Raw genomic sequence first — 27,749 nt, forward strand, 5'->3', positions numbered from 1 at the left:
TCATAAATTTCAGGGAGCTAAAAATTTTCAATACTCTTCAGAAGGCAGCAAACAGGTGCAGTGACTGATGCTGCTTAGACAACCACAATTCAATATATATAGCAACAGGTGCTTTAAAGTACATCTGGAGCTGCTAAACATTTTTTTCAAACTCTAATTACTGCATTTTAGAAGCCTTCTTCCTTTTGCAATTCCCTTCTTCTACAGTGATGTTTCAGTTCCTGTATGAGGAGTAAAGATCAAAGTATTCTCACGAGTATGCTCAAAACAGAAGTAATCAGAACAAAACAAAACAAAACAAACAAACAAAAACATTTCAGACAGAAAAACGCACTTGTTGAATTTCATAGGCTTATATTTCTTCTTACTGATTAGGAAAAGGACAGAGAAAAAACATCATTGCTTTTTGGGTGAAGAAATTTGTCAGAGATGAGTATAATATAATTTAAGAAAGGAAAAATAATACAAAATATAACACTGTTCATAGACACTGCACAACCTCCCATGGTTATACTTTAAAAGGTTTTAAAAGGTACGTTAGAAGGTTTAAAAATAACTTAAAATTACTTGTAGGGCATTCTCCTAAAAAAAAATAAATTATAGAATGAAGTGCATTTAATAAATAAATTTCAAATTATTCGCAAAACACAGGACATCTTAAAAATGCGCAAATAATTTCCCCCTTTGGATGCTTCTGCAAACATGAGAGAAAGTAATATGCCTCTTTCCCTTAATAAGACTTCCAGATTTCTAAATAAAGTATAGAAGGAGGAAAACTGGAAGGAGTCCATAGAAAACTATAAATTCTGCATGCAACACAGCTAACGAATAGAATTAAAGCAGAATAGCCAGTTACTTTGTTGTTCTACACTCTCACAAAGCAGATTTTTCTCATTTGAATTTGTAAATGAGTCCTGTATATTTACCAAAGCAAACTCAATCCCAGCACTCTTCCCAAAACCAAACTAAATCCAGCTGCATGTTTTGACCCCATGTTGACATACACAACTGCATTATTTTTGCATCTAAATACTCAGTATCTGCCTGGAAACAGTATTCTACAGACTTCATCTTTTCAAACTAAGTTAACTGCTAATATTTTCCTCAGTAGCTGTACAAATGATTTTGTACCATGTTATGCTAATTAGTTGGGAATTTTCACAGATTTTAGCCTTTTCTGTGTGTCTTTTTTATTACAAAATGAAAACATATGGCTCAGTTTCAAATGGCTTTTTGGCAATATCTTCAAGTGCTGTTAAGAGGTGCAATTGTATGTATAACACTGATAATCTGATTGTATTTTACTGAAGACTAGAAGGTAGTTCGGAAGTCAACAGATGGCAGCAGATATACTTCAGAGAAAAAAAATGAAATAATAATTTACTTCTATTCCTTTTGCAAGGTTGTCTTGCTATTTACTGAAGTAGAGTTTGAAATTAGGGGCTGAAATGCAATGAAGAAAACTCCACCAGTAGAAAAAGACTGATAGTAGACAGTTTTGCTTTATTCATCAAGATGGTTTCAGTTAATTACATTTTTTTTTCAGCTTTTAAAAAGAGTGTTTAGACTGCTATTTAAAGTTAAAATGCAAAGGAAGGATCTTTTGCTTGTCTTAAAATGGAAGAACACTATTAGTGATAAAAAATATAAAATATTTATGTTCTTACAGCTATTTCAGACATTTTATCTTTGATTTTTCATAACTACTCTAAACTACAAGCCATTTAGTTTTTAATATTAATTCTTTAATACAGAACAAACCAGATCACGGCATCATTTGAGAGATGTGTTGCTGGAGTCTCACTTTATAAATCTTAAACAGAAAACACCTTTACAGAAAAAATGTGTTTCATTATAAGGAAAGAAAAAATCAATATGCTCTTTGAATTCAAGGTGTGCTGTGAGCGAAGTATTCCATATATCCTCAGCTCATGCATATATTTCCAAATTGCCATCTGGTGTGCGTACATTATGCATTTGTACATCCATAGGCATTATTGCTTTAAAATGTAAGTTATGAATGATAAGTAAAATATATCATAACTGACAACTCATTTTTCCCAATGGCTTTTGAACAGACATGTTTATATTATCTTAATGTAATATTGTAATATTCAAAAAATAAGAAGACATACTTTGTGAGAATGAATTAAAACATAACTACCTTACAGCCCTTAGTATATGCTTTTGGTATGCTTGGTGTATAGAATATATAACTTTTAGTCTTGCCTGCACAGACAAGTTGGTTTTGTGATGTTTCGGTTCAGATCAGAATCAAGATAGCAACTTTATGCTCTCTTGGGTTTTCTGAGGGTAACTCTATTCTGTTTGTTAGATCATGACACTTGTTGACTTAGCTTCAGACTTTGGAGCTACATCCAAAATATTACATGCTTTTGATGAGAGAATGATTTTAAGATCCAAACCCAGTCCCTAAATGGCAATATGCTGTCTCATGATGACACAGCACTGTGCAGTCACAAACTGAATGTATAAAAGCAGTTTGTAATATGTGAAAACATTCATATTACTGCAAGTCTCTCTGCTAATCTATTAGTATTTAGGATGCATATGTATAAAAAGACTTTTCTTTTTTTTTTTTTTCATGCAACCTTCCATATTTTCACCTACTTGGCTATGTTTGTTTTTGAAGAAACTGAGATTGCAAAAGATTGTTTTCTAGATTTCACACCATTCCAACAAGTTTAGGCTCTTTCAGCCCTGTTACATAAACACTTAATGGCTTTTTGTCTACTTTTTTTTTTTTTTTTTTCCCAGTGTGTGTATATATATATACATATGTATATATATATTTGCCTTCACAGATTTTTGCCTAACGTACATAATCCCATATTTCAGGATAGCTTTCATGTCATTTAAAAGGTGTACAAACACCTTTTGAAGCCATATCCATTCTTCCCTTCTGCTGCTGTTTGGTTTTAACAGTGAATAAGGTATTTGGTGGAGTTTTGTCCATTAATGGAGGTTTTAACCGATATCTGAATTTTGTGTGCAGGGAATCCTTAAGGATTTTGTAAGGGGTTGATAACATGAATGAAATTTCAATGACATCAGAACTAATATGTCTGAGATTCTCATAATTTTTGAGTATTATGATAATTTAAATTATTAAATGCTAATAAATTAGGTATTCAGCAGTAGGATAGAAAAAACGTTAGGTACGTTAGAGATGAAGTTAGTAAGCAAAAATTCACTGATCTACAGCAGCTCGTGTAGTCATGGCATAAAAATTTAGAGATGCCACAGTTAAGGGTAATTATTGGATCAGGATGTCAGAACAAAATTCTGCAGCTTAAAAAATGTCCTTGTATATAAATTTATATTTGCAATACTAATTTATTCTAATTTATTAATGATATTTCTAAAGGCACTCTATCTGTGCTGGTGCTACAGGATACTGTTGGGTCCCTTGCTTCCCCTTCCCCTTCCCCTTCCCCTTCCCCTTCCCCTTCCCCTTCCCCTTCCCCTTCCCCTTCCCCTTCCCCTTCCCCTTCCCCTTCCCCTTCCCCTTCCCCTTCCCCTTCCCCTTCCCCTTCCCCTTCCCCTTCCCCTTCTCTTTTTTTTAAACCTACCATGTTCCTGTAGATTAATCTTAACTGTTGTATATGCAACAGTCCTCAAATCACCACTCATTACAAAATAGCTTTACAACTATGCATGGAAACAGATTACTGGCAGTGTAAGGCAGTGTAATAGCTATACTTAAAAACATCAAGCATAGGGATTTTACAGATCACTGACTTTCATGTATAAATATTACAAGGTATACAAATAAAATCTCAAATAGTGCTTATCTGGAGATACGTTGCCTTCATTATTTCCTAACATTAATCAGATTTTAGCCTCCTACCTCCTACCTCTTATATAGGCATTATACAAACACTCACAAGCAACTATGATATTTTTGCTCAAGTTACATCACTTCACAAGGAAAATAACCTTCACTTGTTTGTCAAGGCATCCAGATGAAAGGGGAAGAAAGAAACTGAATACGAACTGGACACATAACTAAATCCAAAGTACAAGACTTGCCACACTACTTCTTTGTCTAATTCAATAAGTAAACTATGACAAGAAAAAAAATTTAATATTGAGAAGGGGTTGTGTAGCTTTTTAGGATTTTTTTTTTCTTTTTTGATTTTAAAAGAAAATTATTACTACAAATTCAAAAGACATGGAAGTAAAATTGAGAGAGGACTTGCAAGGCAACACTACATCATAGCTTTATGTGAACTCTGAAATTAAAAAAAATATCCTAACTACTATTTTGAACCAGCCATGCCTAGTTGAATAATTAGTTTAACCAAAACATATTTGTGAGAATTAAATTATCAATATGCAGATCAAAAATATATCCTAAAATATAATATAAATTACTACAATTGGACTCTCTTTGGTTCACTGTCACCAAAGAAATTCATGATCTAAACTTTTAAGAAAACCTCAGGCTCTCAATTGCTTTCTTTCATTTCATTCCTCTTTTGGGTGGTTCAACTGAACATTCAGTTTTATACTGTGACCTGCCAACCTTCTGTTACTCTTGTAATATATGTAATACATATCAAAAAGGCAAAAAATCAAACTGAATGCCTGAATCAAACTGACTCTCCTAAACTGTATCCACTGATAACAACTCACTGAACCACAATTTGATAGAAGTTACTTTCAATGATAGAATCCCTTTCAATAATCCTTCTTTTGGTGGAGGGGCAGCAAACTCCACTGTGCAAAATGAAACTAATGCTTACTTCCTTATTTAATAGTAGAAGGAATTCAAACTGCTCAACAAATCATGTTCATGACCCCCCACTGCACACAGAAGACATAAGGGTACAATGTGTTTTAACTTTCTTTAAAGTGAATTTTGAATAGTAGAGATAGATGCCATAGTAGGTTTCATAGAGAGATTACTGGTGATATGCAAAAACAAATTGCATTTTATAAATATCCTTTTTGCCTTCATTCAATTCTAATATTTTTATATATAAAAAAAGAATAGTTAACTTTTTTACAGTATGAATGCTATGTAATGAGAAAGCATGTATAAATACATATGTGAAAGAGAGAATAAAGCACCATAGTTATCTAGAGAAACATTACGGCGTTTAGCTACAGCTGTTGTTCAAGCACAGATTTGCTGCATACCATTATGTAAACTAATGCTATCCTTTTCACTTTAAGATCACAAGGATTAAGAAGAGATTGTAATTAAGGCAATGTTTTGATCTCCCGGTTTCTCATGAACCAAACAAGCCAACACAAGAATTCCCACACATATTATAGTAGATTCATTCTGGTGTCTGCAGAAAGAAATCTAAGACCAAATCTAAGACCAAGGTATATCAGCCTTCCCTCCATAGCTTTTTTTTTTTTTTTTTGGAACTAGTAATACATTTGTGTGTACTAGAAAAAGGCCCCTGACAATGCAGGGTCTCAAGAACTTGCCAGGCCTTGTTGTGGCCTGAGCCATGCTGTCACTCAGCTAGAAGGCCATTCATTGCTCACCTGCTGTACTTTGGGAAGACCAGATGTTTCTGTAGCTGCAGTGCAGTCAACAGCAGCTTTTGGAGCTGGGGGCTGAGGGAGGCTTTCCTGAGCTTCACTGGGCATGGCTGATAGGGGAGCAAACTGCAATTTGAGGCTGTATTAAAAGGCACATGTGTATGTCCCATAGGGACTCTGGAATGTTGGTAACCTGCTGTGAATTTTTGAATTTAATGAGTCTTTTCTGTATTATTTTGAATTATGCTGAGAGTTAATATTATTGTAATTAAACTGGTAATATCTTGGTGGATTTTGATTAGATTGTAAAGACTTTAAATGGGCTAATGATAAATTGTTGGCTCCATGTTCTTGCCTTGCTCCCCCTTCCACATAAGACTTTGAGTGTAACACTTGTGTGATGCAGAATGAAACAGGGAAGTATAAGATGGAAACCTCAATTCAGGGAGAACTTTTACATGTTTATGATTTTATTATCCTCTCAAAAGAAATACTCCTTATTTATTCTTTCCAGTTCTGAATATATGGAGATGCACTGACTGTTTTGGTATGAAAATATTGTCAGGCAGTGCCTTGGCAACCACTAAAATTACTGAAGTGTGAAGTTATCCGAAGTAGTTATGGCCAGTTTCTTCCGTACTTTCATGTAGGACCTTGAGGTGGGAATTGCTTGCATGCATTTAGAAAAGGAAGGGAAACCTGATTATTACTGGTCACAAACGCTTATTCACTTATCCTGGAGGAAATAATCTCCTGTTAGCAATTAAGAGGTAATTAGCAGTTTCCTGACTAGAATAAACACATTGAGTCAGTAATTTTCCATTGTCAACCTCAGGGCAATTGAACTATTGCCAGTTGCAGGTGTTTAATGGTTTCCAGCCTCAAAACAGTTTCAGTTCACAACTTCAGAAATGGTGCTTTAAGCATGTTAATGTAGAGTCGCACATAATATATTAATTTGAGAAAAGATAGCTTTTATTTTCTGTAAGCTCTGATCAAATATCCTACAGCAGATTCAGACAATGAAGTTTACATTCCCTTCAAGTGTGCATGTGGATGGAGCACACTATTTCTGTTGCAGTAGACAAATGCTTGTGTCAGGAATTACTATTTCTATTTGTTCATATGGCCAATTACAGAAGAACAGATAAAATAATCAATAAAGGGCAGATGCACTGTCTGGATCTGGGCATCTCCCTTCTCCTGGAGCCAGGGACTTTCTATTTCTATTATGCCACTAATATAGAGTACTATCATTACTCTTCTAATACCTTGCCAACTCTCATTAGAGTAACAAAAGGGCTGGAAATCTCACCTATTATTTCTATTTTCTTTGGCTTGTATTTGAGCAATTTTCTGCATCAAGGCAGTGAGCATGTATACTTTCAGAATAAACCAGCTTATAAGCTGCTTGACGTATTGCTTAGCTTTCAATAATGAATTTGTTAGAGATATTCTTATGTGCAGAAGGCACTTTTTTTACTGTTTCTAAGAAAGATAGTAACATTAATGATAAAGAGCACAGAATAATTAATAATAAAGAAAGTACATGAGCTCCATAGGACATTGCTCTACTAACATATAAAGCAGTGAAAGTAATGTTTATCTTAAAGTTACTGGCAAACTTTTAATCAGTGTACGGGTCATAAACTAGTTTCATATTCTCTTGCATGCTATTTCAGCTACTTACAACTGGTTGTCAGTACAAAACATCTGCATCCAAAAGCAACATATAAATGTTCACCTCCAAACTGACCACCTAAACTGAAAGCAATTTGATTCATATTTCCTTATATTAAGTATATAGACTTTTTTTTGTTGTTGTTTTTGTTATTACTATAGTAGTGTCCTGAATGTAATAAAAAATGGGAAAATGCTGCAACAATGTAAGAGGGCATGCAATATATAGCATGACAGAGTAAAGAAGTCAAGTAGTCATGCAATTAAAAAAATAAAAAAACAAAAGCTGTATTACTGTATTCAACATGTAAAATACTGTTATTGTGCATATGATTATCCAACAGGAAAATAACTTCTGTAGGTGACTTAACAGGACTGTGTTCCAAACAGCATCTTGACAGCTTCATGGGGTGGTGTTGGGGAAGACAGGATCAGATGTTTAGAAATAAAGCGTGTTTCATGTAACCAAGCTTGTGAATGAAATGGTAAGGAAAAGCTCACTCCTGGTAGTATCCTATGATCTTGAAGGTCTTTTCCAACATTAATGATTCTATGATTCTTATCAAATTAGAAACAGTTTACTTTGAGGATAATACATTTTAGATTATTCAGCTAAATGCAATTTAATCTAATCACATCTATACAAGAGAGATGAAAATATAAATCTCTCTCTATATATAATCCGTACCCATCTAGCTATCTATCTATACATCTACATTCTTGTGTCTCAGCCAGGGACCATTAAGAGCATAGGAGAGTAGAACTTGAAAACTCCAGAAATTTGAAACACAGAAAGCCTGTTGGAAACTGAAAAATTATTTTTAAATATGTATCTTAACATTCCAGCAACTAATTTATTCCCTTTATATTTCCATTGTTCTAGAATATCTTCATATTAAGTATAAGAATTGTACAATTAGTAGCAATTACCTAATAACCTCAGGTTTTTTTTTTTTTTTTTTTTTTTTTTTTTTTTTTTTTTTTTGTTTGTTTGTTTTTTGGTGTGTGTGTGTGAAATAAATATTTTCCCAACATTAATGAAACCACAGGTTATTTTATTTCACATAATTTCTAGTTTGGTAATCAGAATAATACAGAAGGTCATAAAGAAGGATCATTCTCAAGAACATTATCCCTAGAAGTCTGAGATAACTGCTGGTGTGTAATTTTGCCAGTGCTTATTGTTCCCATGCTTTCTACTAGAGGGTGTTAATCAAACTGCCTATGTGACCAAGTGACATCCAGGGGAAGTACCCATGCAAAACAAGATTCTTATTGAAAAACCTCATTTCAGTAAGGTTTTCTAGATATGTCACACTTGCTCACACTGGATGATAGAGACTGAAGGTTTGAAGAAACTAACAATTTGAAAAAATAAGGTGGGAGGTGTAGGGGGGAAGCAATCCAAGCCTACACTTTGTATTTGTGAAGCTCAGCCATGCAGGTAGCCTGCTGAAGGTCTTTCAGCATCTTCCTCACAGAAGAAAAGCCCACTTTTCCTTGGGAAGAGCCACACGCAAATCTGCACCCATACCAGAGCTCTGCTGCTACACGAGCTGATCAGTGCCTATGAACCTCTGCAGTCTGCCTCAAATGCAAAGGGATTGGGTTAACTGTAGGTGAGTGAGCATATCTGCACTGCAGCAGTAACCTATTCAGATAGAAATAACTGAAATTAGGTTTGGAAAATTGGAATTTCAGATGTTTAACTCAGATACAATAATGTTTAATAAAGAGAGACCCACATACTTGAATAAAACTGTGCAGGAAAATGCAGAAAGCTGAACAGCTACTGTGAAGAAACAGTGGGAATATCTTGAATGACAATAAATGCAGAATTTGCTTTTAAATTATTTTGAACTTTCTGTATTCTTTTCGTACAAAAATTTATTCCTCCTTATCTAAGGAAAGCAGTAGAGTGTATCAGGAGTACTTTTGATCCTAGAGTAGCAGAATATGAGAGGAAGAAGTTCTATAGATGCTTAATCAATGTTATTGTATTGAGGCAGATATTAATATCTGAAAAGAGGATAACTTCTTTTTTGTTTAAATTATAAATCAAAAATGTCACTATGACAGAAGGAACCAATTCTTACATTTAAGACTCCTTCATTTTCAATTGAGCAGTTCTGTTAAACTTAGCAAACCTTTCACAGCCCATTTATTTTATTGTTCTGTTAAGCTCGTGGCATTTTTTTAAAGCAGTGGTTCAAATAGCCTTTTAAACTTTCTTAAATAGTGCATCAAGCCCATTTCTTAAGATTACCAACCATTTGCTGCTGTAAATTAGGTAGTTCTGAAAGTCTATTTGCAATTTCATCCTAAAGAGATTTTTAGAAGTTTTAGAAAGAAAGCTTAAATAAAGCTCATACAGAATCAAGCATGAAGTTCGTATGTACCCTATGTGCTGTGGGGTTTGGGAAATGACCTTGTGAAACCATGCTTAGTAACAAAAATAATGAAACTTGAATAACGGATCTTAAAACAAAAAGTGAAACAAGTTTTAAGGGAGGTGAACAGGAAAAGACAACAGGGAATCCTCAGCCCACTTTTCCGTAATTATGATAAAAGGAATATCAAAAAAATAATTCAGTTACCTTGTTTTCCTTGAATAGCGCCTGATACTTAGAATCCCAGATATATGAACTGGATGACACATTTACTTAAGTATCTGAAGTAAAATTTGCTTCCACTTCAGTATGCCAGTGAGGAACAGAAATACAAGTGTAACAACAACTAAGGATTTGTTGCCTATGTAACTGTTATAAAATAATCTGCCTAGAAGATTTTTCTAGTAGAGAGAAAATGTTTGTTCTGTCTAAGCTAAATCATATGCCTTACATTTTAAGGACTGAATACACAGCTGGGCAGGCCCTTAATCTGAAAGGTGGCAAGAAGAATCATTTGTAGGACTTGCAGAACTGCTGTCCACTTCCATTTTGTAGAACCCATAACAAATAGATTTGGGGAGCAATTTTACTTATTCTGCTCCAAAGCAAGAGCACTACATAGCTCATTCCTGGCAGGTGCTCGAACAGGGAAAGTGTGAAAGATCTACAGCTTCAGAGTTGTCTGTTCCCGTGCATTACAATCTTACTATTAGAACTAAATTATTAATCTAAATGTTCTTGGTTGATTTTTTTTGAAGCCTCTTGATGATTTTCCTCTCTCTTTATGATTGTAAATAATGTTTTAAACCTCTCCTCTTGCAAGCAAGTACTTCTATGAATTTAAGCTTTTATAACCTCAGACTTCTAATCTGTAGACTCAGGAGCCCCAAATCTGTCTCCATTTGGTCAGCAAAGAAACAGACATACTCTGGCCACGCTACTAGAAAAAACTGTCTTCCAACTCTTAAGAACTATATTTTTAATTACAGTTACCAGAACTTAGCTATAAGAAAAATTTAAAGAACTGGCAAGCAGACATTTGAAAAATAAGAAGGTTTGAGCAGTTAGCATGTAGTCTGGTCACAAATGATAATTAGTTCCATCTGTTCACCTGCACAGGGAGCTACGTGGTAGGGAAGGTGCCATTCTTCTATTGCTCAGTTGTATCTTCATGTAGCTGCTTTGGAGAAATTCTGTATGAATTTGAGTTTTTAGACTGCTGAATTGTACAGGAATCCTAAATTTAGACATGAACATTTAAGTTTTGGCAATCTGTTGCCTGGTAGAATCAGATAGAAGGAACTCAGAAAACAGTTTACGTAACCATCTTGCAGTATCACTATCTCCTAGCCTGCTTCTTAAGTCACCTTTGTTTTTACACAGTCTGAGTGTTTCCTCATTCAACAGCTTACTTAGAGAAGGAGGGCTTCATAAGGTAACATCTCAAAAGCTCTTTCCCCCAAACCATTTGCTCCTATGTCAGTTTCTGCCAAGTTATGTATTTATTACTACTTCCATTTCTAAACACAACCAAGAATATGTTGAAGCCCCTTCTAAAACATAGCAATCAACTACAAATGACCTGAGTACTGATTCTGGGGAATTGTCATTGCCTTTTACTTTTCTCGGGAAGTTCATAACACATTTCTTGCTGTTCTGCGCTGATGGAATGCCAAATATCAGATTATTTCCTCAATAATGAACAAATTCTTGTATTTGGGCCTGAATTACCAGCTTCCTCTGAGATTATTCTTTTTCTTTGTTTTAGCCTTCAAATAATGTTATTACCTACAACCTCAATTGACTAAACAAATACAAGACAAGCTATAAAATTACTGTTCAGTTTAACATTTTCTTGCATGTATTTCTCATTTTCACAACTCTGACTGTAATAGACATCAGTTTTAAAAAGCAGACTAACTGCAACTATTTCTATTTGACAAACAGCCATAACAGACTTCCTCCAACTGTCTAGCAGTATGTGCTGCTTTGAGAACTGTAATGTACATATACATATTTCACTATGCATAGCTGCATGCATTAGGGTGAAAGAGAAGCTGATATATATAGGTTCTTATTGTGCTTACCAAGCCTCCTGCCATCATCTGCCTACAACCCACCTTCACTCTCTGTCTTAATCCCCTGTAGCCCTTGAAATAACTCACTCTGCTTTTGGTTTTAGTGTGGCTAGCCCAAACTGAAAAGCATGAAAAACGTGCTAAAGAGACTATGTTTCTGTGTACCAAAGAAGAGGAATTGTTTGCACACAATCTTGAAAAGAAAAAACAGAGCTGCATGCATTGAAGTTTTCAGCAGTGCTTGCAACTAAAATATATATACCAGTTTTAGGAAGTGCAGTAATGTTAGTAATCCAAAACTGAAGTTGTTCTGAGAGCATCAAAAAGAAAAATTGAGGTATGAATGAGAAACGTCATTCATATTTCCAGACTTCTTGAAACTAAGATTATGACAGAAGAAGCTAGCAGCCAAGCCTATTAAAATCAGTGTTATTTTGAACAAAGTTTAGGATACTTAATCTAAATTATGCCTGTAATACAATTCTTCTTCATAATCCAAGTTCTTCTCTTGCCAGGTTTTATTTGCACTGGAAACATAAACCAAGTATTATCCACTGTAAATGTTCTTCTGTCCTTTGTTCTCTGAGTTTTCACTTTGATAAGTTTCATAAAACAGCTACCATTGAAGACCTTCTGTTATTCCTGGTATTCCATCTGATAAAACACATTTTAACAGAAAAAATTAAAAGTGCTTGGATTGGTAATATTACATTATCTCTCAAAAAGAATGTAATTTAGCACCAAGTCCTAGGTCCCAAATTTCTTGGAATTCAGTTTTACTTCAGCAGGGCCCATTTTTTTTTTCCTTAAATGTGAAGGTTTGCAAAAGTTTTAGAGAGATCTATAGAGAGGTTGACGCATTGTCTGTCCTACAACCTCACATCGATCTTTGTTCTCTCTCTTCATTCAGTAAAATTCTCACTTTTAAAGAGCAAAAATGGAAAGTTCTTCTTAGCTGAAACTTTGGAGGCTGACTTCCAGAAGAAAAGCGGTCACTTGAAGCCTAATTGTTTTCACCCGGCAGGATGAAGGTGTGAAATATGGAAAAAAACACACTCCTACTAGATTTAATCTAACTAGCAGTGCTAAAACCACCAAGGGGTGCAGCATGAGCTTCCACGTGGACAAACAGTTGGCACTAGCTACACAGGCTGCAAAGGTGGTTCTGTGTACTGTTCTCCCGTGTTAGGAGGTTATCATTTCCACAGCTGTTTATGATACCTGTAAAGCTCTGTAATGTATCAGACAGGAAGACTGTACACAATGCTTTGCAACTGGTAATTGCCAGTCTGCATTTTGATCTTAATTATCAAAATAACTCCTACTATGCAACTCAGAAGATTTCTTTTCACCGAAGTTGAAACTGGGGCAAAAAGCTTTTATTAACCACTTTATTAAGCGGCTATGGAACAAAAAGATGTTCATTATTTTGAATATGTTTCTAAGTTTCAAGCACTAAGAAAAGAAAGATACATTTTCCATATACTTTCACATCCCTTCCTGGTTTCCCATCAATACGGGAAGTCCCTGGACCATATGCAGCATCACTGTAACTCAGAAGACTATTACTAGGAGAATAGCATCTCTGTCTTTTCAAAGAGGTTAAATAAATATCATCCATCAAATTGATGCCAATGGAGAGTCATTCCAGTAATCTTGTGGGACACTTTAAATGTGGTTCCTAGAAGCAAAATAATTGCCTTCACTTCAGAAAGGAAGCAGTGGACAGTGAGTACTAACTTTCCCAAGATATACCCATAACTTTAGGAAGAGAGCTTGGTCATGGCACATACCAGAACTCATTTGTGACATGTGACAACGCAGCTGAGGGAAGCCTCAGGCAATGTGCTGCCCCAGGGAAGCTACAGCGTATTTCCAAGCCAGCTTTGCTGGTTCTTTATTCCACCACTTTATGTTTTTATTTCTTTTTATGGATTGATGAACCCATCTGAGAAAATACGATCATCCTGTTATGACTCACTTTATGTATGTTTTATTCTCATTGATTTTTACTTTGTGAAAGATGAAGACATCTTTCTCTTTTCAATGTATTTTCTTTTTATCTCCATATACCTGTTTTCCTCTTATGACAAAATTATTTCTTTCCTGGCATCCATCATTTCTGTATACTTTGTTTGAGTGCGATTTTTTACTTTTATTTTGTCTTTTAATGTTCCTAGATATTAGCTTCCCCACGTTTATGACCCTTGGTCACAAAGTCACTTATCATAGAACCATAGAATATCCAGAGTTGTAAGGGATCCACAGGGATCATTCAGTTTCTCTTTCCTATCACAAAAGCCATTACCAGTTTTTATTAATCACATACACAAAATCAAATTCCCAATATATATGTTAAGGGAGGCTTATTTTGTAAGTTAGGATTTCTCTTTCACTAGTCAAAGTATTCAGTCTGAGTGAAGCTTAGCTCTCACAGTCACGACAGTCTTTGGCAATATCAGCATTTTCTTACTACTTTTGCTCCAGTGCCTTATAGTATGGATATTGGCCTTCACCTGTACATTTCAATTCTTTTCTTGCTGGCCTATACATATATTGTGAATGAGAAAAAGACAGAATGATAGAACAAGAAATGTTCTATCACTATAGATCTATGTTGCTGACATGCAAGACTTTATTATTCTAGAAATGGTTTGCAACCTATGAAACTGTTCATAAAAGGCATCAAATGATTATTTATTTGTCAGAGATGGTTTCATAAATGCTGATAAACATTCATGAAGTCTGAGAAGTAATGCTTTGTGGTTGTTTTCTGTGGATTTTGTTGTCAATTGTCCATAATGCACTCTCCAAGGTGAATGTTAATCCTTGGGAAATTCCTGTTTCCTCAATTATTCTTGCCTGATTGTATAAAAGCCATATAAAGCATGACAAAGTTTGGAGCAGACTTTCTTAGCAGCTTTTTTTTTTTTTTTTTTTTTTTTTTTCATTGAAGCAACGTTCTCCTGAACTTCCTCTAATTTTCCCTGAGGAAAACACACATGAATTCCTGCATATGATTAAGAAATTTGTGCATGTTTTCACAAATCTAAACATATATGAATTTTTACTGAATAGCATGCAACGTGTTCTCACAGGGAACTAACATGGTTAGAAAAAGGTATGAAAATGCTTTCAAAGACAACAGTGCCAGACATAATATGCATTTATTTCAGCCCTGATTTGCAACTGGGATGTTCATATGTCCTATGTGTTTGTTCAGATGTAAACATCTGTGTGCCACTTTTGATACTTCCCCTTGGCTCTGAAATTGAAAATAACATTTAGGGGAAAAATGATAGCAGGCTAAAGAACAAACTTGTGTGTGTTTTTAGTATTTTCTCTCTGAAAACATGTAACGAGAGAAAAACAATACTAAAATCAAATGTTGAATTTTCACGTATTAGCTACTTATTTGAAGAAAAAATCAGAAAGGTTTGCTTTCTGATTTTCTGTTATACTATTTTTACTCTGTTTAGGTAAAACAAAATGCTCATGATGTATTAGTAAGGAAAATGATTACTCTGGGGCAATCCAAGGAAATGCATCTGTACTTGTGGTTTCATTAGGTCCAAAAATAGGAAAGATTTTCATCTAAGAAGATAAGGCATTTCAGTTTGAGTTAAATGGGAGATCTCAACAGTAGTAACAATATTCTATGTATCATTAAATTATGTAAAGAGCAAACCAAAACAAATATAAATATTAAGACTAAAGTTTAAAATGAAACTTCAAATCTCCGGGTTTTGATCTGAAAATCAGTAATTATGAAAATTTTCCTTGTATTTCCATTTTAAGTCAACATGATTTTACGTGATTTCTGAAAGCTTGTCACAAAATGTTCTGATGAAAATTTTCTGCTTGCCTCAGCTGAAAGAGATACTCATCCTGCAGGAATAAGAAATAAATCATACTGAATCACAGAATCGTAGGGGTTGGAAGGGACCTCAAGAGGTCATCGGGTCCAACCCCCCTGCCAAAGTAGGTTCCTCAGAGCAGGCTGCCCAGGTAGGCGTCCAGACGGGTCTTGAATATCTCCAGAGAAGGAGACTCCACAACCTCCCTGGGCAGCCTGCTCCAGTGCTCTGCCACCCTCACTGTGACAAAGTTCTTTTGCATGTTGGTGCAGAACTTCCTGGGCTCCATTTTTTGTCCACTGCTCCTTGTCCTGTCCCCACAGACCACTGAAAAGACCACTAAAGGTAAGGGCAAGCACACAAAATGTCAAGAACAACTGGCTTGGTTCACATTTTCAGGAATTTTAGCTCATCCAGTACAGAACAGGGATGATGCCAAACTGTTTGATACAATCTGAGTTTTTATTAGTTTTTATTATTTAACATTGAATATTATTTATAGTGCCTAGGGAAGTTTTCAGACTAAAAATGAAGGCTCTTGGTTTACTCAGAAAATATGTATCAAAGTAATGCAGATAATTAACATACATTGAATATCCCAGATTTCCTTTTGGGTGCTTTTTGTTCCAGACTTCTTTTCAAGTTCAATAAACTATTTTTATTGTCAAATTAAAAAAAAAAAAATCATAAATTTCAGCTGTGGGCTTCTGGTGGGACAAGCTGTTATATGAGAGATGTTAGTGATATGAAACCAGCCATAAAAAATTTCGACATCTGTCAGTAGAACTTTTCCTCATTAGACTTCCCAAATGAAAAGTATCTTTCCTTGTAGGTTCCTTACAGCAGTGACGGCTGTTACTAAGTTCTTCTGACATCTTCTGGATTGTTTTATACTAGAGGCTATCTATTATTATTTAATGATGCCATGACTTAATTTTTCTGTGCTTTCAAACCTTTGGAAGACAGCTTGAGCTAAGACAAAAAAGGATGCATTTTGCTCTCTGCGTTGCTCATGGACAGAGAAACAAGCAGGCTGAATTCAAAGATTTGGTGAGGGAAATGTGAAGTTGAACAGAAGTGTATTCAATAGTGTAAGTTATACTGAAGGAAAAGCAATCATTCACTAAACCATTTTTTTTTTAATTTAGATACAGAGTTAGAGCTAGAACACAAGCTCAGTTTCATCGTAAATATTAGTACATGGCAGCTGATAACTTAAATATGTTTGCCGAATAGTTTACCCATTGAGATCTGCCCTTAAAGACAATTCAACCTGATCTGATGAGACAGGATCTGGTCTCTGTTACAGCTGCATAAATCTGGTTAAAACCTGTTGAAGTTGACAGTATCACTCAGAATTGCAAGGGCTTATTCTATCACTTCTGCTAGTTCCAAAAGGCAAACTGGCACATCGTTAGCCACTAATTCTGAGGCTGACTGAACAAATAAATTCGTACTGTTATCTGATAGTTTTATGGTGCTTAGCAGTATCATATCACACATGGCTACATATTCTGCTTTCCTATTAATTATAAGTAGGAAAGCAAACACTGATAATACAAGTACTGATAAATGAAAACAGACACAAGTATCAGCCAAATCTTTGACTTGGAATTGTTACTTGAATTAACTCTTACTGTAGTGTCCTGGACTGTTAATTGAAGTCTCCTACCTAAAATAGGTAGCTTTACCTGGTAACCAAGAGTTGTCTCTGTGTAAGTTTCTATTCCAGTGCCAGGCAGCAAAGCATCTGAGCTTCTGCCCTTTCTTTTGCTGTTAAAATGATACACAATGCAGTTCATCTAGTTATTTAATTAGGATTCTGTAAGCTGTCTAGCTTCTCCTATCACTGCTAGAAAAGAACAAATATCTTTATTTGAAGTATTCATATGACCTGTAGTATTTTCATTGTAAATGTTGATTAAGTAATCTTGCACATAAAATGCTTAATAACTAGTCCCACTAAGGCCAAAACAAGATAGAGACTCTACCAAAACAAGATAGAGACTCTAGCATCACAAAAAAACCTATATTTGGCCGTGGATCTATTTAACACAGTCCCAACACAGTATTAGTTCTGTATATTCACAATAACTCTTTTTAGAGACATTGTTTTTGAGAAACTTATGCCAGGCTAATTCACAATGTGTACTGCCTCCTTCCAGAAACACAGGGACACATAAATATTCTTCATGCAGTCAATCAAGGCTGTGACCTGATCCTTAGGAGATGATCTGAGTACGTTAAATCACTGCAGTGAGCAGGGCTTCACAGAGACGTAGAAGTTGCCTTTTAGTATTAGAGTTTTATTCAGATGATGGCTTTAAAATAACAAAAGGAATCCCTTTGTTCCCTAAAATCCTTACCAGTACAAATGAAAACAGGCTGGCCTAGATCTGCAGGGCTTACCACCTTTTCAAATGACAGAAAATATAACGGAGAGAGAGAATAACTTTAAGTATTGCTTACTGTGAATAAAGTTGCAGGATATGTTCAGAAGCAACATGAGTAGTAGTAACATCTATTAATTAATAAGATAGCAGTAATCAAAGAGAATATCTTACTGAGAACAAAAGATTGTCTCAGTTGTCTCAATTAATGTATTTTATGACCAAAGGGTAATTATATTTGTGTAAATATTATTTTATATGAGCTTTTTACCGTTACAGGAATAGTCACTCAGTTGCACAAATCTTTGTCTTCTTTATATCTATGGATATTAATCTGAAGCTTTATGTTGATGATTATAGCACCAAAAGAACAAAACTGAGACCAAGGCACCAGCCCTCCAAGGACTACACACTCACTTGAAGAAGAGACAGGCTATGGGTCATAAAATGGACAATTTAAATTGACAAAGTAAACACCCAGGAGAAGCAGTGGCTTTCCTAGGTCACACAGCAGGTCAGTGCAATGTGTCTCCAGACTCAGTCATATTACGCACTCTGCCACTAGTTTTACTCAGCTCATCTTTATTAAACTGGGATTTAGTTATGTTAGACCTCCAGCTGTTTTTCGTACTTCTCCCAACTGCAGTTAAGTTGGAAATCTGACCTTGCTAATTATTTTCAGTTTGCACCTATGTGCTGGGAAGCATAAAGACACATGTTGTGATCCATGCATGCCTTTCTTTCTGCAGTATCTGTTGTTTTCTAGACTGATAGAAAACTGACAAATGGTTTTGTTTAATATGAGCATTATATGAGAATATATATGCTATTCTTTATATTTCTTTTTGTGCAAAATGAGTTGAAATAAAATGAAAGGTAACCAGGCACGTTACTGTCCTTAGTGTGGGTATAGTGAGCTTTATTCTCCTTATCATTTTTTCACTGACAGGCTACTGTTTCCCAAAAGGTTTGATTAGGCTTTTAATTAACTTGAGCTGGAGGTGATGTGACCTCTAATTAAGTTTAATTTTGTTTCTCCTGGCAGTATAATAATGAACTTATTCAAATGAGACTCACAGATCCACAAACGCCAAACAAGTCAGCAACTCATAATGAAGGTTGAGAATAAATGTGAAAAGGGTTTAAAAATAAGTTTCTAGTCTTCAGATTAATCTGGTTTTGTGAGCAGAAATTGAGTCAAATTCTCATCATATATATATGTCAGTACTCTGTACAAATCCGTGTAACTCCCCAATTAATATCAGTTGAGTAGCTGGCCTGCTAAATAATACAATGATGTTTCACAATGAGATTTCACTCATTTTGTAAAATCTACCTATGTCCATTTACTTTCTTTTAATACTTAAACTGGGTATAAATTTAGAAAATCCACGAGGAACTTTAATCTGCAATGCACAAAATCATAGGCAGAAAAGGAAAAATGAGAAATCCTCTTCTATTGGAAGTCTTAAAACCGTTGACACTGCAGGTACCTGACAGCCAAGTGAGGCTGGCTGCCTACTTCACGGGCTCTGGAAATTGTATCATTCACTAATGTATTTCTTTGTGCCAACTCTTTTTATGGTGATTATTTTCTCTATAATAGCGCCTAGGCATCCCAAGGAAAATGAAGCTCCCATGTTTCTGTGTAATGATTGACATTCTATACCTCAACAAATTTAAATTGTAGATAGATGTTATTTCTGAGCCAGATAGAAGGAACAAAATATTATTTTCAAGTGTGATGAAGATTGACTTTTCCAGGAGCACAATGAAGCCAGTGGGAGTTTGAGGAAAAGAACTTTTAGATCTTAGAGGAAAAGCCAAATTCTACATTACGAGATTATTCTTCCTTTTCTAATCTCTATTTAACAAGCCCCTAGGTTGTTTCAGGCAGGAAAAGAAGTTTATATAACAATTAACAGATCAATATTTCAGAGTTAACACAGATGTCTCCACAATAACATCTCCTGAATGATGAATATTATTTTGATTGTGATGCTGGAACTGAATGAAATTTAAGGAAAGATCATTAAAAGACTGGACATTTCACAGATTTTTTCCAAACTTGAATCCTTTTTTTTTCTTTTCTTGAAGACTTTTCACTTGCACTACCTTGCATGCACAAATACTTTCACTGGAAAAAAGGTCACAAAGTTTTGGTGTATTTTCAGTGTAAATTTCGCGTGTGTGATATTCTGCAAAATACTGGGTAGGACAAGTTCAGTTTTATGTGTAAGTCATTCTCTCTCCCTCTCCCCCCAAAATGAATTTAGATAGTTCTCTTCAGTTAAACTCTTACAGGGTTTTTTCAAGTTCCATATTACGAAGAATGTAAATTAAGTTACCTTATACTTTAAACCACCTAAAATACATAGAAGGTAGAATTATATGATAGAGAAGCACATTTAAATTCAGCCTGCCCACCCTGCCCCCACCCCACCCCACACACTTTTTTCTCTGCTGTTTAGGCTTAACGTTTGCCTTACTACTGCCTGGAGAATCCACATCTGGAAAGCTACCTGCTATCAGGTCTTTTAGCAAGGTTACCCTTTAATTAGTGCCCTAGAGAACTGTGAAACTATACTGCAGCTATTGTGTGTGTCACAAGCATGCTGTGATTTGACTAGTGTCTTTTCTACAGACTTGATTTCTGGATACCTTTTAATATTGTTGTTCTTACAGCTGCTGCTATAAACTGCAATTGACTGCTTTTTAGATATTTGTATCATCACCTCATGGCAAGAAGCTGAATCTTTCACTGTTATTTTAAACTTTGATTTACATGTTAATTAACGTATGGACACGAGATGGTAGCCTGTCTGTGAGATCCAAATTAGTTCAATTAAATGTGGCTTCTTTTTACCTGCAAGCTGAGCAGAGAACACAGAATGCTCACCCTTGTGAGCTGACTGATACCTTGGGGGTTTGAGTGTTTGCACCTGCTGTCAGCTTGGCCACCTTGCAATGTCCCAGGGCCTTGCCAGTCACCAGCCAAGAACAACAGCACAGCCTGAGGCACGTTCCATGGCATGAATGAGACTGCAATAGAGGTGTGGAGTGGCCAGAGTTAAAAGACCTTATTCCACGGTTAGTTCAAATGAAATGTTCTCTCAGTATGTCTTGAAAGACATGTTATATTTTGGGCAGCAGAAGTTTGGAAATATTTCAATAGGTAGTTCATGAAGGATTTTTGGCACGTTGAATTCTAGATGCTACCTTAGAAAGAAGACATTTTAAAAGGAAGAAAAAAATCAAGGTGTTTCTACAGAGCATGTAACATCTTGCTTTGAGGTAGCTGCAAAAGAAACTGGACAACTGAGTACAGCCTTATCTGGAAAAGAGGCTAGACGTGATTTCAGAGGTTTTTAAAGAAGGGGTGGGAGGTGGAGCTGGAATGGGAGAGTCAGAAAGTGAGGAAAATAAACTGTTTCTGAGGCAGTAAAAAGGAAAAGCCAATAGAGAAATTTTAAAAGGAGTGGCCAATCAAAAGAGCAGGTCTTATGAAGGCCTAGAAATAGAAATTAATGCTATTACATGGTCTACATAAATTAAGAGGGGAGACAAATCGCATCAGTATTTCTTTGAAGGCTGCAATGAGTTGAATATAGTATCACGCATCCCTTTTTGCCTCAAGTCCTAAAACATTGACACAGTAACACTAGTCCCTTTGGGACTTCATTTTATTGGGTATCTTTCACCAATTTAACAACTATTCAGCAAGTGAAAAAATAATCTTATCTGGAACAGAATAAAAGAATTGTTAACTTAAATTGACACTGAAAAATTAAGTTCTTTTTATAAAGTTAGATGGTTTGGTTGACTTGATTTGAATTGTGTATTTATGCACTGTCCTATTTTGGAGCTACTTTTAATAAAGTTACTAAGATGAGGATGTTATTATGTCAATAGCTGTACATCATAAGTTCTCTGCCACTGGAAAAGCAGCTACCAAAATAAAAACATGATTCCTAAAGCACAGCTTGTTGCATAAAGTAGTAAATCTAAGCTAATCATATTTGCATAATGTTGGAATTCTTTTAATCATTATTTTTTAAAAAAGAAATAAAAAAACTTGCCTTTAAAAACTGCTCCACTCTTCCAGGCAACATAGCTGGGGCTATATTTTCTTGCTTCAAGATGATGTTATTTTTACTCTTCCACTGTGTTTCTAAATGCTTTCTACCATAACATTTGACTCCTGGTTATTCAGAATAAACTACTGTGTACAGAATTATTTTTATTTTTTTTGCAGAATATACATTTGTTATCTAGACAGCTGCAATAAAAGGACATGTATTATGGAGACAAAATGCAAATAGAATTCTTTTGGTCTTTCAAAATAATTTCAGAGTACAAGAACAGGGAAAATATTTTGTCATTTAATAGAGTTACTTTGCTTGTGTCATGTCTCATTTTGCTTACTGAAATAGTATGCTGCTGAGTGTTGTAGCACAAAGTATTTAAGATGCCTGTTATCCTAGTAAGCTGGCTGTTTGTTTTCAAAATGAAACAGAACTGGTGTATATTGATAACTTCCATTAAGCATTTGGAATGTCCTGAGGATAAATCTCGATAAGCCATAACAAGGTCCTATGCTTTTGCACTGAAAGTGAAAGAAATTATATTTTTGGAAAGGAAACCTTGAGTATGTCCAAATAGATGGAAAACTGATTTTGTTTGAAAAGATAATGTGCATGGACAAGCAATAAAAATTAGAGTTGTGCTACCCATAATCACTTTACAACAAAGGAATTTTCATTGTCTCTAAAATAGAACATACTACAAATTTGTAAGTATTGCATTTTTGGCCTTGATTTCTGTTAAGTCCCTAAAATGCTTTAGAGCATCCTTTAATAAAATAGATAAAACCAGGATGCTATTATAAGAATAGACTTGTGCATCATACCACTTGATGCCAATATAAACAAAGCTATTAAAACAAAAAGAAACTTCCTAAAGCACAGCTTCTTGCAAAGATATTGGTATGAAATATAAATCATAACATTTTAATTCTTACAACTAGATTGCTGAAGTCTTCTGTGTGCTTTTAACATATTAGCTCTGGTATTTACTCTATTTTTAGTAAAGTTATCCTTTATCTTCTAAATTTTTACAATTCCAAAGTTTCTTATAAAAATGTGTACCAACATAAGAAACTTAAATGTCATCTATTTGCTCTGTAAATTAGTGCACTAATTTACATTTGCTCTGTAAATGTAAATTTACATTTGCTCTGTAAATTAGTGAGTGGGAGAACTCCCTCACTAGGGTCTTAATATTATGGACCATTCACACATGCATGATTTGTTTAGAATATTTAACTGTTGTGGACAACGGGTATTTAATTGCTCTGTTTCATTTCAAGAAAGGCTCAACAGATGTGATTGAAAAGGGAGATCTAAAAAAGATGATTCAGAATTTGTGCTGCAGTGCTCTCTAGAGATTCTTTTATTCTCCACTGGCTTTAGAGGCAGTCTAGGGAAAGCAGAATTCAAATGTTGCATGAGCCTCCAGTTACATAGGGTAAGGGGAAAAAAATGAAAAAAATTTGTTATGGGGCAATTACATGTGCTGTTACTTGCTTTTTAAAGACTATCTAAGCTGTACCATTTTTTTAAATGTAAAAACGATGTAAGAATTAAAAGAAACTGGCATCAAAATTTAAAGCATTATTTCATGAGAACTGAAGTGAAACAACAGGCTATTTATTTTTTTCTAAAAATTAGAAAGATAAATTTTCCTTTCAATTCATTTCTTTCTCAGAGTTATGAAAAACAAAATTTAATTATTTTAGATGCCATTCTAATGTTATTAGACTTTTTTTTTTCTTTTTCCCTTGGTACAGTGTGCTGTGCATGCAGAATGTTTAACATTTTAATAGAAGTAAATTGCATTCTGTAAACTGAATACCTCTGTGCTCTTTCATTGTGCTTAGTGTAGTGGCTTGCTATATGGCTTCTTGCTGTTTTCAGCCAAGCAAAGATGATCTACCTGAACTTTAGAACATGGACTTTGATTCTGAGCTAAGTTTTGAAAGGTCAAATGTTAATTTTATTTTGGTATTTAGGAATCAGTGTCACAGACTTGTCATTGCTGGCAGGTGATCATGTGGTATGAGAATTATGACAGGCTTTTCAAACGGTACAATTGAAAAGAAACATTAATAAGTCTGTATTTAGTCAATGAGAGCAGCTGGTACAAGTAATCCCCTTCTATTAGTGATAATAGCTGATCGTTAATTGTTTGTACTGAAGTTATTTTTGCTATAGTGATATGGTTTCTGTTATGCATATCTAAGATTTTTATGACAGAATTAGAATTTAAGGAAGTAAGTGTCGTTGCTGATTATCAGACCATGATAATATGTAATGTTATTTTGACATCATTTTTAATTTGTGATTGTTGAATTCTAACTGCTGCTCAGCAAAGCATGAATGTGACATGACATCTGACTACTATTTCTCTTACTGATCCTATCTTTCTCTCTTTCTATTCTACCCTTCCCTGAGTAGAAGGGAAAGGGATCAAAAAAAGTCTATCTACTAAAGGAGAAATAAGCAAGTGCCAAAAGTTTGATAACAGAAGAATTGCTAACCCAGGGAAAGAGATTCTGGACAACTATTCATTGTGTTGTACAACATTACAGCTATCTTATATGCCTTGCTGATACAAACTACACATGCCATATTGGAAAAGAAACTTAACTGAGGTAGGAGTGGGTTTAGTAAGAATGTTGAGAGCCACATTACAAAAACTATAGTAAGAAAACAAGAGATTACTTGAAGAAACTAAGCAAATTCGGGGCAATTGAAGTTAAACTGTACATTGTGTGTAATCACCCAGAGGTGCTATTGCTACTATGCAGGATTAACGATGGTTGCACTTGTTTTTTCAACTCTTGTGTGCTATAATCAGCTTGGCACAGAGATATTTATTTATTTATTTATTCATTTATTTATTTTTAGTTTCTGGTTTTATGTCTGTAATTCTGACCTGTAATTCAAAATAAAGAATCATCACCTACTTTTATACAGCTGTTTTTCTATAATCACAAATGAAATGAAACACAAGATTCTAATATTAGTGTCACATCCCTTCTGCATTTTTCCCCTTCAATTCCCAGGTCTTTACCAGCTGGAAATAGTAAAGCATGCTCATCTCTTGCCAGCTTGGTTTCCAGCAGGTATCAGGGAAGTGCTTAAGCGCTTAACTTTGCAGAACTACCTCCCTCTTCTAATTTCTACAATTGTTGTTCTGTTTGTCTAAAAACTTTGAAGCATGAAGAGAATTTACCTTCTTACAAAAAATGTGAGATGCCAGGAAGCCTTCTCCATATCTCTACACTTGCACATTTTACTGCCTTTTAAAATGTACCTCATTGTAAAACAATTCAGCACACCGTAGCTCAGCAATGTAGGTTATAGTTTCAAAGTGTGTCTCATCTTCTGACGTTTATTTATTTTAGTTTGCATCCATGTCTGCTGAGGCATTATCAAAAATATTTTCCCATTTACTACTGGAAGGTATTTTTTCCTTTTACTTTTGTCTGTCCAAGTTGAGGACCATGCTGCTACATGGTGTATTATTAAGGCAGGCACAGGAGAAATGGTGGTATTTTGACAGCTGCCTCAGGTCCCTCAGACTTGATCCAGAATGACACGCTGTATAGCAATAAAGGTAAAGGCTTCAGGTACACTGCCACTTTTTGTTCATAAGAAATGTTTTATCCAGGTAGAAAACAGAAAGTACACTTCTCTGTTCCTTTCTCAGCTGAGCAGATGTTTCTGCTTCATTTCATTGTTTAGTGTGCGCTTTTTCACCACTTTAAAACAGTGAACAGTATTAACACCAATTTTATCTTACCCTTTGCATTATATGAAGTGGGAATTACTTAAAAATAATATTAATAATAAAAATCTTGTAATTCAAATGTAAACACCTCAGGCTTTTAACATCCAGTTTATCCTATTGACAGCAATAGGCACAATTTAGCAGCATGACAAGAAAATCCATTTTGCATCAGTGGTTGCTACTAGGAAATCCTGTCCCATTCCTGATTATGACAGCAAAAAATCCTCTTTTGAGGGCATTACTTGATTTCCAATTTAATGTAAATCTTTGTCTAAAAATTCTACAAGTACTTCTTTGTTTAAACAATATCATCACATTAATGTCAGTGTTATTAAGAGATTACTTTTGAATATGTAAAACCAAACATTTATAATTTGCTTTTCTTTGCTTGGAGTTCTTGATAATGTAATTGTTTCAAAGTTTCCATGAAAAAACAACAACAAACAAACAAACAAAAAACAGAACCAAAACCCTGCCCACTGAAAAAGTATTATTCTTACTCTTTTCCCCCCTCTGATCTCCCCTCCTGCTTTTCATGCTTCATTTTCAAGATGCAGCAAAATGGTTATAAACTTCTTTTAACTATGGTACTGTTTTTCATCTTTGTTTCTAATTTTGATTGCTAGTTCTTAATATCTGAAGCAGCCATAGTGTGATTAACAATAAGTAATGAGCAAACATTATAATGCTTGAGTCCCAGCTATGCTCACATCATGTTTTTACTTAATCACAATTTATTTAAGACAAAATACATGTACTATGGGAAAGTTTTAATGATTAAGTTTGACCTCAAGGGCTTTAGGTAGCAACAATCCTTTCCTTTCTCCCACAAAGAAGTAAAGTAAAATTGAAATCAGTTTGCAGTCTAAATTCCCCCAGCTTTACAAACAATCTGTTTTCAGAACTTCATGGGGAAGATAACACAACTTCATTAGAAAAATAGGTATTATGAAGGTGCAAGTGTGTATATATGCATATCCATAGAAACACATAGCTGTGAGTGAACACATTTATGGGTACATGTACATGCATACAAAAACAAACAGTTCTACAAAGCTTCTGCATGTATACATATATTTTTGCTCACTGGATGCACCATCACCCCAGTCATGCTTCCTTCAGCCCCCAGCCAAAGGTCTCTCCTTGCTTTCCCACTTTTGAAGGCACAAGTTGGGAGATGCTTCTTAAGTCTGGCAGTGAGCTGACAGAAGAACTCTCAAAGCCCTAAGAGAAGTTGCTCACATATTAATCACTAAAGGACAATCCACTAACTCATGGAAAAAAAGGAGATTTAAAAAATATAAATTAAATTCGATATTAAAAGAGATATATGAGGCTAACCCAGGATTTCCGTACGCAGAGGTATGTATGTTATTGCTACCCTTCAAAGGTCAGAGGAATCAACTGTATAAGAAAGCAATAAAGTGTATCAGAAGACCATTTAACTAGCACGTGGTGGGCAGACAGGAATAGCAAGGAAATTTGTTACAAGTAAACATAGTTTGTGATATGTTAGAACTTAGGGAGGTTTTTATTATCTTTTGTCTGAAAAGATTTCCCCTTTCTCTGTTTGTACTACATACCTAGGATGTTATTTTTTGGATGGAAAAAGTCTGGATCATAAAAGCAAGGGCAGTACTCTCTCCTGTTATTTTAAGAAATGATTATAGCTCAAGGGAACAGCATCACATTGGATGATTAGTGTATGTAGGAAATTGATAGCTTAATTGAAAAGCTTCCATCTTTTTTGGTCAGTTAAAATTCAGCTGAACAGTATCAATAGACACATTACTGACCTTAAGATGAATTTCTGAGACAGTAAAAAGCATACCCACATAAAAATGTGAAATACTACTTTTTGGAGTAATTCACATTAAGGTATTTCATTTTAGTTTTTGTTTATTTTTTTTTCATTATTAGATAGGTACTGTATTTGAACTCAGACTTACAGCAGTGAAGTAGGTGGTAAGAATCTTC

Source organism: Anas platyrhynchos, chromosome 4, assembly GCF_047663525.1.
Source record: "Anas platyrhynchos isolate ZD024472 breed Pekin duck chromosome 4, IASCAAS_PekinDuck_T2T, whole genome shotgun sequence".
Classification (NCBI taxonomy): domain Eukaryota; kingdom Metazoa; phylum Chordata; class Aves; order Anseriformes; family Anatidae; genus Anas; species Anas platyrhynchos.